This window comes from Sarcophilus harrisii, chromosome 5 (genome assembly GCF_902635505.1).
Source record: "Sarcophilus harrisii chromosome 5, mSarHar1.11, whole genome shotgun sequence".
Lineage (NCBI taxonomy): Eukaryota > Metazoa > Chordata > Mammalia > Dasyuromorphia > Dasyuridae > Sarcophilus > Sarcophilus harrisii.
The window spans coordinates 131,702,152-131,717,107 of NC_045430.1; positions in this window are offsets into that span (position 1 = coordinate 131,702,152).

Consider the following 14,956-nt stretch of genomic DNA (forward strand, 5'->3'; position numbering starts at 1 on the left):
AAGGAATAAGGGAGGGACGGAGGAAGGGAGAGAGAAAGGGAGGAGGAAAAGGGCAGGAAGGAAAGAAGGAGGTAATGAAGAAAGGAAAGGAGGGAAAGAAAAAGGAAAGAAGGAAGGAAGGAAGGAAGGAAGGAAGGAAGGAAGGAAGGAAGGAAGGAAGGAAGGAAGGAAGGAAGGAAGAAAGGAAGGAAAGGAAAGGAAGGAAGGAAGAGAAGGAAGAACTGAACATTGTATTACTACAAAGAATAAACTTGGCCCCAGGAAGAGATGAGAAATTTTTTTTTCTTTGCAGAGATAGGGGACAATAGACATGGTACTTTGCTCACATTATCAGACAATGTGTTAATTAAGTTGGTTAAATTTTTTTTTCTAATTCTTTACTATATCATTGGCCAGGGAAAAGGGTTGAGAAGTATTATTGCTGTTCAGTCATCTCAATAATTTCTGACTCTTAATGACTTCATTTGGGGTTTACGCAGCAAAAATACTGGAGTGGTTTGCCATTTTCTTCTCCAGCTCATTCTGAAGATCAGGAAACTGTCATAAAAAAAGAATTAAGTGACTTGCCCAGAGTCATAAAACTAGTGTTTGAGGTCATATTTGAACTCAGGTCTTTCTGATTTTAAGTTCCACAATCTATCCACTGTGTCACCCACCTGAGAATTAAGAAGTAAAGATAATGTAAAAACAGAAGATATTGATATTTGAAAAGATTAGTATAGTTGTAGTTACTGTGTTAAGACAAAAAAAAAAGTTTTTCTTTTTTTTTAATTCATGAAATCCTCACTGTCAAGAGAGACAGAGACAGAATCAGAGAGGCAGAGACAGAAAGAGACAGAGACAGAGAGAGAGAGAGAGAGAGAGAGAGAGAGAGAGAGAGAGAGAGAGAGAGAGAGAGAGAGAAACAGAGAGAGTGACAGAGAGACAGAGACAGAGACAAAGAGAGAGAGAGAGACACACACACACACATACAGGGACAGACAGAGAGCAAGACACACACACACACACACAGAGACAGAGAGACAAGAGAGAGAGAGAGAGAGAGAGAGAGAGAGAGAAAGGAGCTGAGGGTGACACATGGATTTAAGCTGGGTGAATGGGTCAAGCATTCAAACAGAGAATGCAACTTGGGCTAGCCATATTGTTCCAATGTCAAACATACTTTTGCCTAAAAGACTATTTTACTGACATCTCACAAGCACTCATAGGAAAGTCAGAATTAAAAATACAAGGACACTTTCAAGGTGTCTCTGATGAACTTTGGAATCAGTTGTGAGACAGGGGACACACTGGCACAGGCCTGGCGAGCCCTCGTCAAAGAAGTTGTGTTCTGTGTGCAAAACAGAACTGCAGTAGCTCAAAGTGAACATGAGACCCCCACATTTAAAGACATCTCACCTCCAGATGTTCGTTGGACTTGAACTCGTTCAGATCAGCTGTGGTGGGACACACTGTACTTTAACCCCAACATTGAGACGTCATTTTGGTTCTCTTCAAGAATGAGGGACAACAACCAACCAGTATCCTCAACAAGTCCTGAGTAAAATGCTGAAAAACCTTGTTGTTTTTTAAAAGAGGAATATCCATTAACTAGTAGGATAGCATGAGATCAGAATGTCAGAGCTCAAACGAACTTTTGAGATTATCTGGGTCCGCCATACCCAGCTCCTTCCAGTGTTCTTCCCTCTTTGTGTATCAGATTTGTCTCTGTGACTCATTGTCATCCAGCTGAGGCTATGGGGAAAAGTGGACTGAGGCTGACAATTAGACAAAATTCCAGACATGGATACTCTGAATGAAGACGTATAAATGGGGGGTCCTAGCCAGCCGGGGTCAGCAAGACATTCAAAGGAGAAAGGAGATGAAAATTGAGCAAGGAGGACCAAGCCAAGGCAAACTTTGCCTATTTGAAGATTTTCTTAAGCAGCTCCCCAGATGCTTTGAATTTCAAATGATCTCTTAATTACATGAACACACTTTCACAGGATTTCCAATCTGGCGCCTTTTGGGGGCACCAAAAGGCCAAACTTGAGGATCGAGAGCCACGGAATGTCCCATGAGGGGACATTTGTGGGGAAGGAAACTTTGGCAAGATTTATTTTTAAGGCCAATTAAAAGCTCTTATCAAAAACTCATACGCTCTATCTAAAGAAAAGTGTCATGAAATTACAATCATGAGACCAGAATTATAGGATTTAGAGCCAGAAGGGATTTTAGAGATCATTTCCTTAGTCTGGTGTCTAATCTGGATGGAGGAAAAATTACATTTTAATTTTTACTAACTTTTAATTGGAATTTAGCGTTTTTAAATGTATCTCACAAACATTATTCTGAGGAGTTCACAGGATTCACTGGATTGCCAAGGTGGTCTCTGACTCCAAAAAAGTTAAGAACCCTTAATTTAGCAATTTCTGTCATTTTACAGATGAACAAACTGAGGAACAGAGATGAAAAGCAGCTTACCCAAAGGCTACAAGGGTAGCAAGTAGGAAAGCTGAGACTGAACCTCAATCCAGGGCCTGCCTGTCTCCTTTTTCAGACCCTGCTCATTTTCAAGGGATTTTAAGACCAAAAGATTCGAACTGAAAGGGATCATGGAGGCTACTCAGTGCAATCCAATTCACTCTAAGTGAGGATTCTGAGATCCAAAAAATGTCTAAAGTCATGTGTTTCATTCAGTCGTTTTTCAGTCATGTCCTGTTCTTCATGACCCCATTTTCTTGGTGATCTCAGACAAGATGTTCAAACTCTCCATGCCCTAAGCAACTCTTGCCCTAGATAATCTCAAAGTTCCTTGCCATGAGATGCAAGAATATCCTGAAGCTGCATGTATACCAGGAATTTCTTCACCAAGGGCTCCACTATCAAGGAAATCCCTGGTTTGCATGAAATGAAATATAGTATTTCCCCGAGCCTCCCTGAGCCTTTTTTTCCATACAGCAAGAAAGCAAGGTCATTACGGATAGAGAGCCAGACTTGTAGTCAAGAAGGAAATCCAGGAAGAATCCCTGGATTTGGGATATGTCTTTAACTCCAGCAAGTCACAATTTCTCAATGTCTCCAGGCAATTCTCCAAGACAATAATAAAATGTGGGAAAATTCCCCGTCTATGTTGTTGATGCAAGTTCCTCACCTGGAGTCCCCATTTGGATAAAATCACAGGTCTAGTTAAAAATAAATGAGCAAAAAGAGGTCCAGCTTGTGTCAGAGCTTGCCTGCCCAGAAGCAAGAGTTGGAAATGGAACCCACTTTCCTCCAGCTGGAGTAGTTTCACTGCCTTCCACATTCTCCTTGGTTTTTTGTTTTTGTTTTGGTTTTTTGGTAGAGTTTGGATTTCTAAATCTGTCAAAGATTACCAAGGGAACCAGGACGCTTAGTGGCTTTGCCAATCATTTGTATGATTCTGGGCAAATTAAATAACACTTCTCTCAACCTTGAGTTCTTCCTGTGTAAAATGGGGATAAAGCACATCCTACCTGAGTAACTGAGGCTCTGTTGAGATCATGGGTATGAAAATGCTTCACGAACAATGAAGTGCTGCAGATCTATGCAATAAAGATATCTTTTCCAGGTTTAAATCTATGATTCTGTAATTAATATATGTGCAGCAGAGTCATATCCCAAGGCATAAGACCCCAAGGTCTGCTGTCAGAGGTAAAGTCCCCAACATTTCCCTACTCATCTATGCCATCATGTTAGCTCTAAATGCTTTCTTTCTGCCCTTCAGGATTTTCCATGGTGGGCTATAATTTTAGTATGTGGTCCAGGGCAAGGACTAGGTCTTCTGTCATATTACTTGTGAAGTTGGGGGGAGGAATTACAAGATCATTGCTATTATTTCTTCTGTAAAAATGGAAAAAAATAAACGTATCAAACCCTGATAGCTTTCAGTCATTGGTAAGGATTTCCCTGCCTCTTTTAGCACTGGCTGATAAGAAATATTATGGCATCCCGAGTTCACATCCTGCCTCTAATTTTAACTATCTGTTTAATCTTGGGCAGATCATCCAGTCTCCTTAAAGTCTCATTTTGTCATCTGTAAAATCAGGCTTGGTCTAGAAGACTTCTAAGGTTCTTTCTAGTTCTAAATCTATGATCCTATGAACCAGTGACCGTACCCCAAAAGCTTTAACCTTTCCAGGCTTTTAACATCTGTGCCCAAGTTATCCCAATTAGTGAATATGTACGGGGTATTTAAGAGGAACTAGCACAGCTCCAATGCTCCAGGACAGACAGCTAATAAATGTCTGAGACTGGATTGGAATTCATCTTCCTAACTTGAGCTTCAGGGTTCTCGCCACTTCATAGCCTAGCGGCCTCACCTTGCTTGATGAGGATAAATTGCTTCTTTAATAGTAATTTCATACATGAAAGTGGCAAAAATGCCTCAAGAGGATCTTGATAAAGCACCTAAAACAGTTGCTGAGAAAGTGCTGGTGTAGGTAGAGTTTCCTATGGTCAAACAGACTGAGACAGGGGCTAGAATTGGAGTGGGCCAAGGAAGAGGCAAGTTCCTATTTGAGTCACTCCCATTTCAATTGAAGAGGGGAGTCACTGATCTGTAGATGAGGATCCCCGCAGGCTGCCTATTAACAGAATTTTTATTGCCAAGGTTGCTCATCCATCTCTGGGGTCCACCTGGTGCTCCACCCTCACCTGTGGCTCCTAGAAGCCGTGGCATGGGCAATGTTCAGTAAACCATCTCAGCAGAGGGGCAGCCAGAGGGGCAGCCAAGAGGCCTCAAACTCGCTGGGGAATTAGGGGGACGTCGTGTGAAGGTTCTCCCGGCAGAGGGGGAGGAGGAGTGGCCATGGAGGGGTCTGAAACAAGCTTGGAAGAATGCTCGCAGCTCGGTCAGACACAGAAGGCCCTCAGACCACTGCCATCACCTTGCCTCTGGAAGAGAGAGTGAGGGTTATGACTCACTTAAATCCAATCCGCCCATGAGTCAAGACGTTGTCCATGATGTCTTTGGGGTGACAGTTTTGAAAATAAAGGACAAATAATAAACTAGTGGAAGCCTGACACGGGCCCAGACAGTCCCAGCAGTGCTCACACTTCTATCCTGCCCAGAGACAATGAGATCAGTACTTCCGCTGCCACCTGAGAGGATGTACCCATCAATACTTTCCTCAGAGGGCAGGGACTTTCTCACTTTAAAATTAGGATCCCCAGCATTTTGGAGAAATGCTTGGAACATGTTTACAGAATTATAGAGTGAGAGGAGACCTCAAAAGCCATCTAGTACAATCTGCACCAGAGCAAGTCTGACAAATAAATGAATGGCAAAGCATTGTTAAGTACCCAATGTGCCCAGCACACAAACACAAAGGGGAAGGATAGTCCCATGGCCTTTTCTCAGTATTTATTCTTCCAGATACTCTGCTCCCTCTGATGCTGCTGATCGTTCTGCTCTCTTCCCTCTGCCTTTCTAGGGCGCTGCTCTCTCTGGGTACATCTGCTGCCTTTTGGATTGTTCCTTCTCATTCTTCTCTGCTGGATCCTCACCTTGGTCGTGTGCACTAACCACGAGTATCCTACAGGGCTCTGATCTGGGTCCTCTTCTGGACTCATCAGTTCCCATTTTACATTTGCAATATCTCTCAAAAACATTCTTTTCTTTCCTCTACTATTGTGACAATGCTGATACAGGCTCCTATCACCTAATCCCTTAACTGATGCAATAAGCTGTTAGTTGTTCTCCCTGTCAAAAGTCTCTCCTCCCTTCAATCCATCCCCCATTCATCTGCCAAAGTGATATTCCCAAAGTACAGGTCTGACCATGTCAACTCTACACTTCCTAGACTGCAGTGGTTCTCTATCACCTCCAGGATTGTATGGAAAATTCCCTGTTTGCCACTCAAAGTTTTTCATCACTTCTCTCTTTCCATCTTTTCCTTCCTTCCTTCCTTCCTTCCTTCCTTCCTTCCTTCCTTCCTTCCTTCCTTCCTTCCTTCCTTCCTTCCTTCCTTCCTTCCCTCTCTCCCTCCCTCTCTCTCCCTCCCTCTCTCCTTTCTTTTCTTCCTTCCCTATCTCTATAACACTCTCCCTGCTCATCTCCACTTACTATATTCCCTGGCTTCCTTTAAGTCCCAACTAAAATCTTGCCTTCTACAAGAAGTATTTCCAAACCCTTCTTAATTCTAGTCCCTTTTCCCTATCTTATTTATTTCATATTTATCCTGCAAGTAGCTTATTTGTACACATTTCCTTTTTTGTCTCTCCTATTAAACTGTGAGATTCTCGGGGACAGGAACTATCTTTTGCCTCTCTGTATCCCATAAAAAGGCTTCCATCCTAATGGCAGGTGGGTACTGCAGTGGAAAGAGTACTCCCTCTGGAATATAGAAGACCTGAGTTCAGAGTTGATCTCAGCACTTAGAAACTCTGTAATGCTGGGCAAATCACTTAACATCTGTTTATTTCCATTTCCTCATCTGCAAAATGCACGTAGGTAGCTTTGTATTGTAAAAAAGGATAAAATGAGACAGTATTTAGGAAATCCTTAGCACAGTACCTAGCACACAGTAAGTGCTACATGAATGTTAGCCATGATAATGAAGGTGATGATGGTAGTGATGAAGATGTCACAGACTTCAACATGCTGGTTACCCTCCTCTCTTTGATCTTAAGTTTATTAATGCCTTTCTTAAACTGGTGCCCAGAATCGAAGAAGATGCCCCAGATGAGGTCTATTAGTATTGAATAAATGCTTTTTCATTTATTCATCTCTTTTTGCTGTGGACAGAATCAAACATTCCCCTTCATATCCGTATAACAGGAAGCTAGTGTGCACAGGAGCACTCCAATTCTTGAGGGCAGCAGGGCTGGGATGGCCCCTGAACATTTAATGAGGACCAGCGGGTCCCCTCTGATTAGCTGCCCAAGCAGCTTCCTTCCCTTTGCAGCTAGGCCAGGAATTTTCATGCAAGCAATAGCTGGACCAGGACCAACCTGGGTAAACTTCTGAACTTTCCATTGTTGAGTTTGGGTTTCAAGTAAATAAACATAAATAAAGAAAGGCCCCTCTTTAGGAAAGCAATGAGAACTTGAGGGAAAGGAAAGGAAGAAAGGGAAAAATCCTTCCTTGTGGAATCCACAAAACTATCCAGAAGTCCATTATTTTCCTTTACTTGGAATTCAATTCAACAAATATTCATTAACCCTACTAAATGTATTACTGGGTTGGAAGTCAGTCAAATCCTGCCTCTGAAACTTAATAGTGATGTGGCCATGGGAAATTTAATAAATCTCAATTTCCATAGTTATAAAATGAAGATTCAAATACTTATACTCATGTAGAAATTACAAAAATTATTGTTCATGTGAATGAATGAATAAAAAAAGTCTTTTGTTAATTATTTGCTATGTGTCAAGAACTAGGGATACTAATAAAAAACAGATCCTGAGTCAAGACTAATGAAAAGTATTAACATATAAAAAGTTATGTCAGATGTGAGGTCTTCAAGGACTAAAGACTTCAGAACAGAAATTTCAGAAATGAAAATGTTAAGTCCTTCACGATATTGTCTCGGAACTCAAATGGGAGAATATATGTAAAAAAAAAAAAGCTTTGCCAATTTTGAAGGGCTCTGTGAATTTCAGGTACTACTGTAACAGTAATTTTGGCAAGGCTTGGACTGTCTGCCTTCTCCGGGGGCCCAAATTGCTAAAGATCCTAAGAATTGCATCCCTTCTCACCTCAGAAAGAGAGGAAGTTGTGAGATTGGAAAGGAAAGATTTCCACTATAGCAATTTTTAAGTTTCTCAAGAAAAAGACATGAAGAGAAAGATTTGAAGAGGGTAGACAGAGGAGAATAATATCATCAGCAGCAACAGTATACAAAGGATGCTTTCCATGACACTGATTCTATACCTTGTGTGGGGCTAGAACTTCTCCCCCAGCCTCATCATTTAGCCAATTAAGAAAATCCAGGAGAATTATGGATACTAGGAGAAATCACTAGAAGAATGATAAATTTAATCTATTCCGTTTTTCCTTTCTGTTATTGCCCTATGCAATCGTTGACATAGATTTTTATTGTTCTAGTGCTACTTAAAATTTTCCTCATTGGGTTATTTGTATTTTTTTAAACACTGGCTTACTACTACAATTTTAATTATACACTGAGTTGATATTTTTGCTGTAGGGGGGAGCTGTGGGTTATTGATTTTGTCAAATTCAGCTAGCTAGGAGACCACCTTTCTGACTTGGTAATCAATATATTACTTGGAGCTCAGATAAAATTTATGAATTTTATCTACGATCTATATTTTTAAGCTTTCTAGCTTTGTAGAAAAAGGAAGGCACATATAACTAGGACCTTTGCCCTAGGTTAAAACTCTTGGGAATTGATCTCGTTGATCTCTACAGGGACAGGTTGTTTTGTACCAAGGGCCTTTGGGTTTCTCTCCATACCCCAGTTAAGAGAAGGGGAGTAGAAATTTCAAAAGAAGGTCATATCCTGAGCTGTCTCCCACTGAGTGGGGCAGGATCAATTCCCTCTATTTCTCCAATCTAAACTGTCCTCTAAAATGGTTTCTGCTGTGTATCAGTTCTGTTTTTTCTATTATTCTCACTCCTCCTCTACCATTATGTACAGTGTACTGTGTTAGGCAATGGAATACAAAGACCAAATAGAATTTATATTCTATTGGGGAAGCAAATGCATCATTTACATAGTTAGGTATAAAATATAAAGGTGGGGCATTGGATAGAATACTGGTTTTGAAATCAGGAAGACCAGAGTTCAAATGTGGCTTCAAATACTAGCTGTGTGATTCAAGGCAAATCATTTAACCCTGTTTGTCTCAGTTTCCTTATCTGTAAAATGAGTTTGAAAAGGAAATGGCAAAACACTTTATCTTTGCCAAAAAACAAAAAACTAAATGAACTCATGAAGAGTCAGACATGGCAGAAATCAACAAAATTGATGATATAATATAATTTCAAGAGGAAGAAAGTCCTAGACAAACAACTGAGGAGATCAGGGATGATGATTTCTTGGAAATTTTAGCACCTGAGTTGATCCTTAAAAAATAAAATTATTCTGAGAAACAGATGAAAAAAGAGTGCTTTTCAGGCATGAAGGATGATTATTACAAATGCATCATGGCAAGAGATGAAACATTGAGTTCAGGGAATGGTAGTAGGCTTGTTTGATGTTAATCTTCTCTGCTCAGAATTCATTGATTCCCATTCATCTTCATCTATAACCTTTCTAGATCTAGTTTCAACTGTTTCTATAGTTGACATTGTCTCCCCTCCCCAAAACCATCTCAAAGTAACATCAGCTTTATTATTTCAAGGCAGAGGCAGAAGTCTAGAAAGCCAGTCCTCTCCTATTTTTAATATGAATTAATTCTCAACTAATAATAATTGTTAGCATTTATATAGCATCTACCATGTTCCAGGCCCTGCTGCTAAGCCCTTTACAATTATGCCATTTTATCCTCACAACAATCCTGGGAGGTAAATGCTATTATTATCCCCATTTTACAGATGAGGAAACTGAGGCAAATAGAAGTTAAGCGACTTATTCAGGATCACACAAACAATCAGTATCTAAGGCTGCATTGGAACTCAGGTCTTTTTTAATCTAGATCCAGTGTTCTAACGAATCACTGCATCTAAGATTGACATTTGTCCATGAGGTGGTCTTTGATATTTATAATATAAAATGGGGATACCAAACCAAACATCATTTAAATTTGTTTTTGGAAGGTGTTTTTCTACTTATGTTTGATTGTGGCTGCTTGGGAATTCACTACTCTTCAGCAAAATGGCAAAGTTAATATTTGAAGTTCCAGTTCAGAAGGAGATGGAATATTTTCAGTTTTTCCAATCTGCCTAACTACTGAAGTCTTCCCTTAACCTCACTCTGCTTGCTAAGGGGTAGGCAAGTGACCAGTGTTGGGGGGAATCCTCAGACTGTTCAAAGCTTCAACCCAAACAGAAATACTTCCCTTGTCAGATTTAAAATCTTTCTGGTACAAGGAATGATTTAAAGCTGGAAGATACCTTGATGATCTTATAGTGAAAACACAGTTCCACACCCCCCCCATTTTATATGTAACTTTATCCAGGCAAGGTATCATCACTTAATTTAAGGGGGATGGGGTAACTGTGTAGCCTATGATTTGGTCCCCTGATATAGGGAAGAGGAAAAAGATTCAGACAAATTAATCTGGTGGCTGTATAATCAGCCAAGGATTATACAGGAATGGCTCTTTGACGTTCAAATCCAGATCTTTCTACCACACCCTACTAATTATCCATAATATATGGAGTGCTACGGTTAAGTAAATTCCTGACTGTGTCATCCTACAATGTCTCCCTGGCTTCAAAATTGGGTTGGAAGCTATTCTGAGCACTTTCTGGAGACTCTGAAGAAGATTTCACTTCTCACTTCTCCAAGAGTGGGTAAAATTGGACTTGAGTCCCAGACCTATAAGACCTGATTTGGTTCAGCTCCCTTCCATTGTAGTGAGAGTTGCCCATCATTCCCTAGAAGCCAATGAATAATCTGGTAATAGGGGTATTGGCTAAAGAAAGGAAGCTGGTGAGAGAGGAGGAAAACAGAGCAGTGAATTGTTCTTTTCTCTCCTAGTAAAGAGAGATCTGGAAGAGTTTCTGGGAGCTAAGATCCACAAACCTTTTCCTTTTATCTTTCAGGTTCATTTACATAGGGAAATAAGATACGTTGCATAATTTAATGGAGGCTACTTGCTCCAAAATTTTTCTCCAACACTGAGTGAAGTTTTGCCAATGAAATATTCATTTGAATGAACACAGAAAGTGAAAAATTTATATGAACTGAATTGGAGTGAAGTAAGCAAAATCAGCAAAAAAAATTCACAATATTTACAATAATGTAATTGTAGAGAACAATGATAAAACAATAAAAACTAAATGATATGAAATCACATTGACCAAGTATGACTCCAAAGAAAAGATGTGAGAATGACCTTCACTCCCTTCTTTGCAGATTTAACAGATATAGACATGAAATTTTATGAGAGGGTTAAAGAGAAACTATCATTCACACCTTAGCATTTATTAGTTTCAAGATTCACTTTTCCTAACATCTGAGATTCATTCAAGTCATTTACATGAATAGAAAGAGGAGAAATTAAGGGAAAGTGATGAAAAAAGAAAAGGAAGAACAATATAATAATAAACAAAATATTAGAGAGAGTACTTGGGAAGGAGATGGGGAGGGAAATAAAGAAGAGAGGGTTTTAGTTGTGCTCAACTGTGTCCATGAACAGTTTAGCAGGGATGATGATCTGGCAAACCAAAAAAAAATTTAAGACCTGTTGGATACTTCCTCAGCTATTGGGTGTACTTGTAATGAATATACCTAGGAGTCACTGAAGAAATAATCTTGTGTGTAGACTTACAGGGAAACACTTCAGAATTCATTTGGGGCTATTTCATTTAAAGGACATCTGTCCAACAGAATTTTTGCAATCTGTGAGTCACTAGATTTTGGATATTAAGGTACATTTCTGAAAAAAGGCCCTAATTACCCTGGGCTACTTACATCTCTGCTCCTTCTCTTGATGCATCCCTCCCACTCTCACCACTAGGCCCTTCAGAAAAAGCATCCTCCAAGACTCCCAAAAAGAGCTGAAAAGAAAGCTTCTCTTCTCTTCAGTTTCCATAGATTCTGGAAGCAGCAAGAAGGGCACACCTTGAATAAGAGAGACACACTAATCCATTGGCAAGGGAGTGATATTTTGGAAACAGGGTTTCAACTTATAAAGTCTCTCTGGATCTAGACAGTGTTTGCACAGGTGGCTAAGTTATTCATCATAACTTCATGAATCAGTGCAGAATTTGTGTAACTTATCTTCCTGTAGAAAACATTCTTTAAAGAGTTATCTCATGAAGACAGTTACAAAACACTTTTCACATAAATAGAACCAGATCTACACATAACTATGAATTATCATGTGAAGGTCAAGTCTAAATTAATTTATTTATTCAGTGCCATAGCAATCAAACTACCAAAAAATTTTATAGAGATAGAAAAAATAATAACAAGTCATCCAGAAAAATAAAAAGTCAAGAATATCAAGGGAATCAATGGGAAAAAATGTGAAGGAAGGGGATCTAATTGTATCACATCTCAAACTATATTACAAAGAAGTAAGAATCAAGACTGTTTGGTATTGAGTAGATGGTTGTTCTTTGTTCTCAGAAAGGACCAAAATGACATGACTATATTAGAATCGAGTTACAGTGTGTCTGACTGGCTGATCAGACCAATATGAGCTCTGTCACATGCTGGATACAAATAGTCCCTATGAATATTTGGGGTGGACTCTAACTTTGCACATTTTGCATTTTCTCTGAGCTAATTTAATTCTCCTTTGATCATAGAGCACAGCACCTTCTCTGATGCTGGGTGGTCCTGGGCCAGTGTCTCCCATGTCATACAATCAGTTCTAAAGTTCTTAAAAAAGACCTTGAGAGTGTCCTTGTATTGATTTTCCTGGCCACTTTGTGAGCACTTGTCCTATGTGAGTTCTTCATAAAATAATCTTTTTGACAAGGGTACAAAATAATAAATGACAACAACATACTCATATTTGATAAGCTCAAAAATCCAAGCTTTAGGGACAAGAACTCATCATTAACAAAAATTGTTGCGTAAACTGGAAAGCAATTTGGCAGAAACTATGTATAGATCAACATCTTGTACCAGATCTAAGATAAGATGAAAATGGGTGCAGGATTTAGATATAAAGGATGGTATCAGCGGGACATGGAATAGTTTACAGTCAGATCTAGGGGTAAGGAAAGATTTTATAATCAAACAAGAGATAGAGAGCAATCCAAGATGTAACATGGATAATTATGTTAACTTTAAATTAAAAAGATTTTACACAAACAAAACCAATGCTGCCAAGATTAGAAGGAAAGCAGGAAAAAAGCAAAGCAAGTTTCTCTGATAAAGATCTTATTCTCAACTACATAGAGAACAGAGTCAAATTTATATGAATACAAGTCATTTCCAATAGATAAATCGTCAAAAGATATGAATAGGTAATTTTCAGAAGAAATCAAAGGTATCTATAGTCATATGAAAATTTGCTCTAAACCACTATTGATTAGAGAAATGCACAGTACAATTCTGAGGTACCACTTCATGCCTGTCAGATTGGCTACTCTAACAGAAAAGGAAAGTGACAAATGTTGGAGGAGATGTGGGAAAATTGGGAAATTGTCTGATTCTGTCCCTTGTCATCTTCCTGCAGTGCTACCCTGATGCTCACAACCCAGGAGAAGCTGAAGAACTCAACTTGGAAACTTGCTTGGGGACATATTATCCTTACTAGTGAAGAGGGTACATTACATTTAGCCAGTTCCAGATTCCAGATTAAACCATCACACCATGCTTTATATCCCATATAGTCATTCCATCCCAACACTAAACACAGTGACTGATGTATATGTTTAATGAACTTTTTTTTTTCATTTTTTCACTGTACGTGGCCACTCATAAATATTTATTTCATTGACAACCTGCGATCTGCATTGATGAAGGGAATGCTGACATTGGAGAGATTTTAGATTCAATGAAAAACTAAAGTAGCCTGGGGAGAGAGAGGGAAAGACAATTTTAGGTGGATGGGAATCTCTTGATAGAGCTAAGAGTTTTAGCTAGTCTTTCCAGGGGAAAGGAAAGGAAAAAACGTGTTGGCAAAGCTCACCAAAAGTAATATAAGTGAGGTTTGTAGGATAAATAATGTCTGCAGCCTAGCTGGCTGAGATCCTTGGCAGTCCAGGAATTAGGTGAATATATGACTTGTATTCTGAATTCCCCATGGTCCTTGGCAGTCAGGACAGAGCTCTTTCCGTTGCACCAGCAGTATCACAGAGGAACCCAAGGCTCAGGAAGCCAAAAAAGAGGCTGAATCTCCCACCAAAGAAAAACAAACATAGTTTACAGTTATGGACTCTGTCACCTTCCTAGGAATATGATTTGATGGGGAGCCACCTAAACACATGCTACCAGCAAGTCTATAAAGGCAAGCTTGGGAACCAAAAGTGCTGGAAAGGAAACAAGGAAATGGCAGGTCAAATCACTTGGTGTTCTCTACCTCCTATCATATGCAAAAATCACAGACATAGACTCCTAACTTGCAGAGCAGGAAGTTTTTTTGTAAACTTCTAATATATTGGAAGGAAAGAATGAATTTTTTTCACTTATTAACCTGAGCAAGGGAAGAAAATTGTATATCTTGCATTTTGCATTTAGTAAAGACTTAATAAATGCTCTATCACTTATTTATAATCATTTATCCAGCTACTTGATACAATCAATTCAATTTAACAAATATCTATTGTTTTCCCAACTAGATTATGTAGTCTATGTTATTTAACTGTTGTCTTGGAAAGGGAGTTCATGAAGACAAAGCTCCTTCCCAGCGATATACCAACAATTATTCAATAATAGGTTAGCTCCCTTCTAGGACTTAGATCTTGGAATCATCTAGCGATATCCCAACAATAATTCAATAATAGGTTAGCTCCCTTCTAGGACTTAGATCTTGGAATCATCTCTATTTTACAAATGAGAAAACTGAGGCTAAGAAAAGTTTTATGACTGGTACACGTCACACAGATATTAAGTGTGTAAAATATTAGTCAGACTCAAATCTTCTTGATTCCTAAGACCATCATTCTGTCCACTGTGCCATTTGTCGAAGAACCCCTCATTTTAAAAGTAAGGAAACTGAGAATGAGAGATTAGGAACTTTGTCCAAGGGAGAAAATATGGTACAATGAAAGGAACACTGACTTTGGACTCAGGGGACCTGTGTTCAAATCTCATCTCTAATGACTGGAACCCATATGACCTTAGGCAAAGTCAGAACTTTCCTAGATTACAAGATAAGCACAATATGGCCCCTGAGATCCCTTTCAAACTAGATCTATGATTCT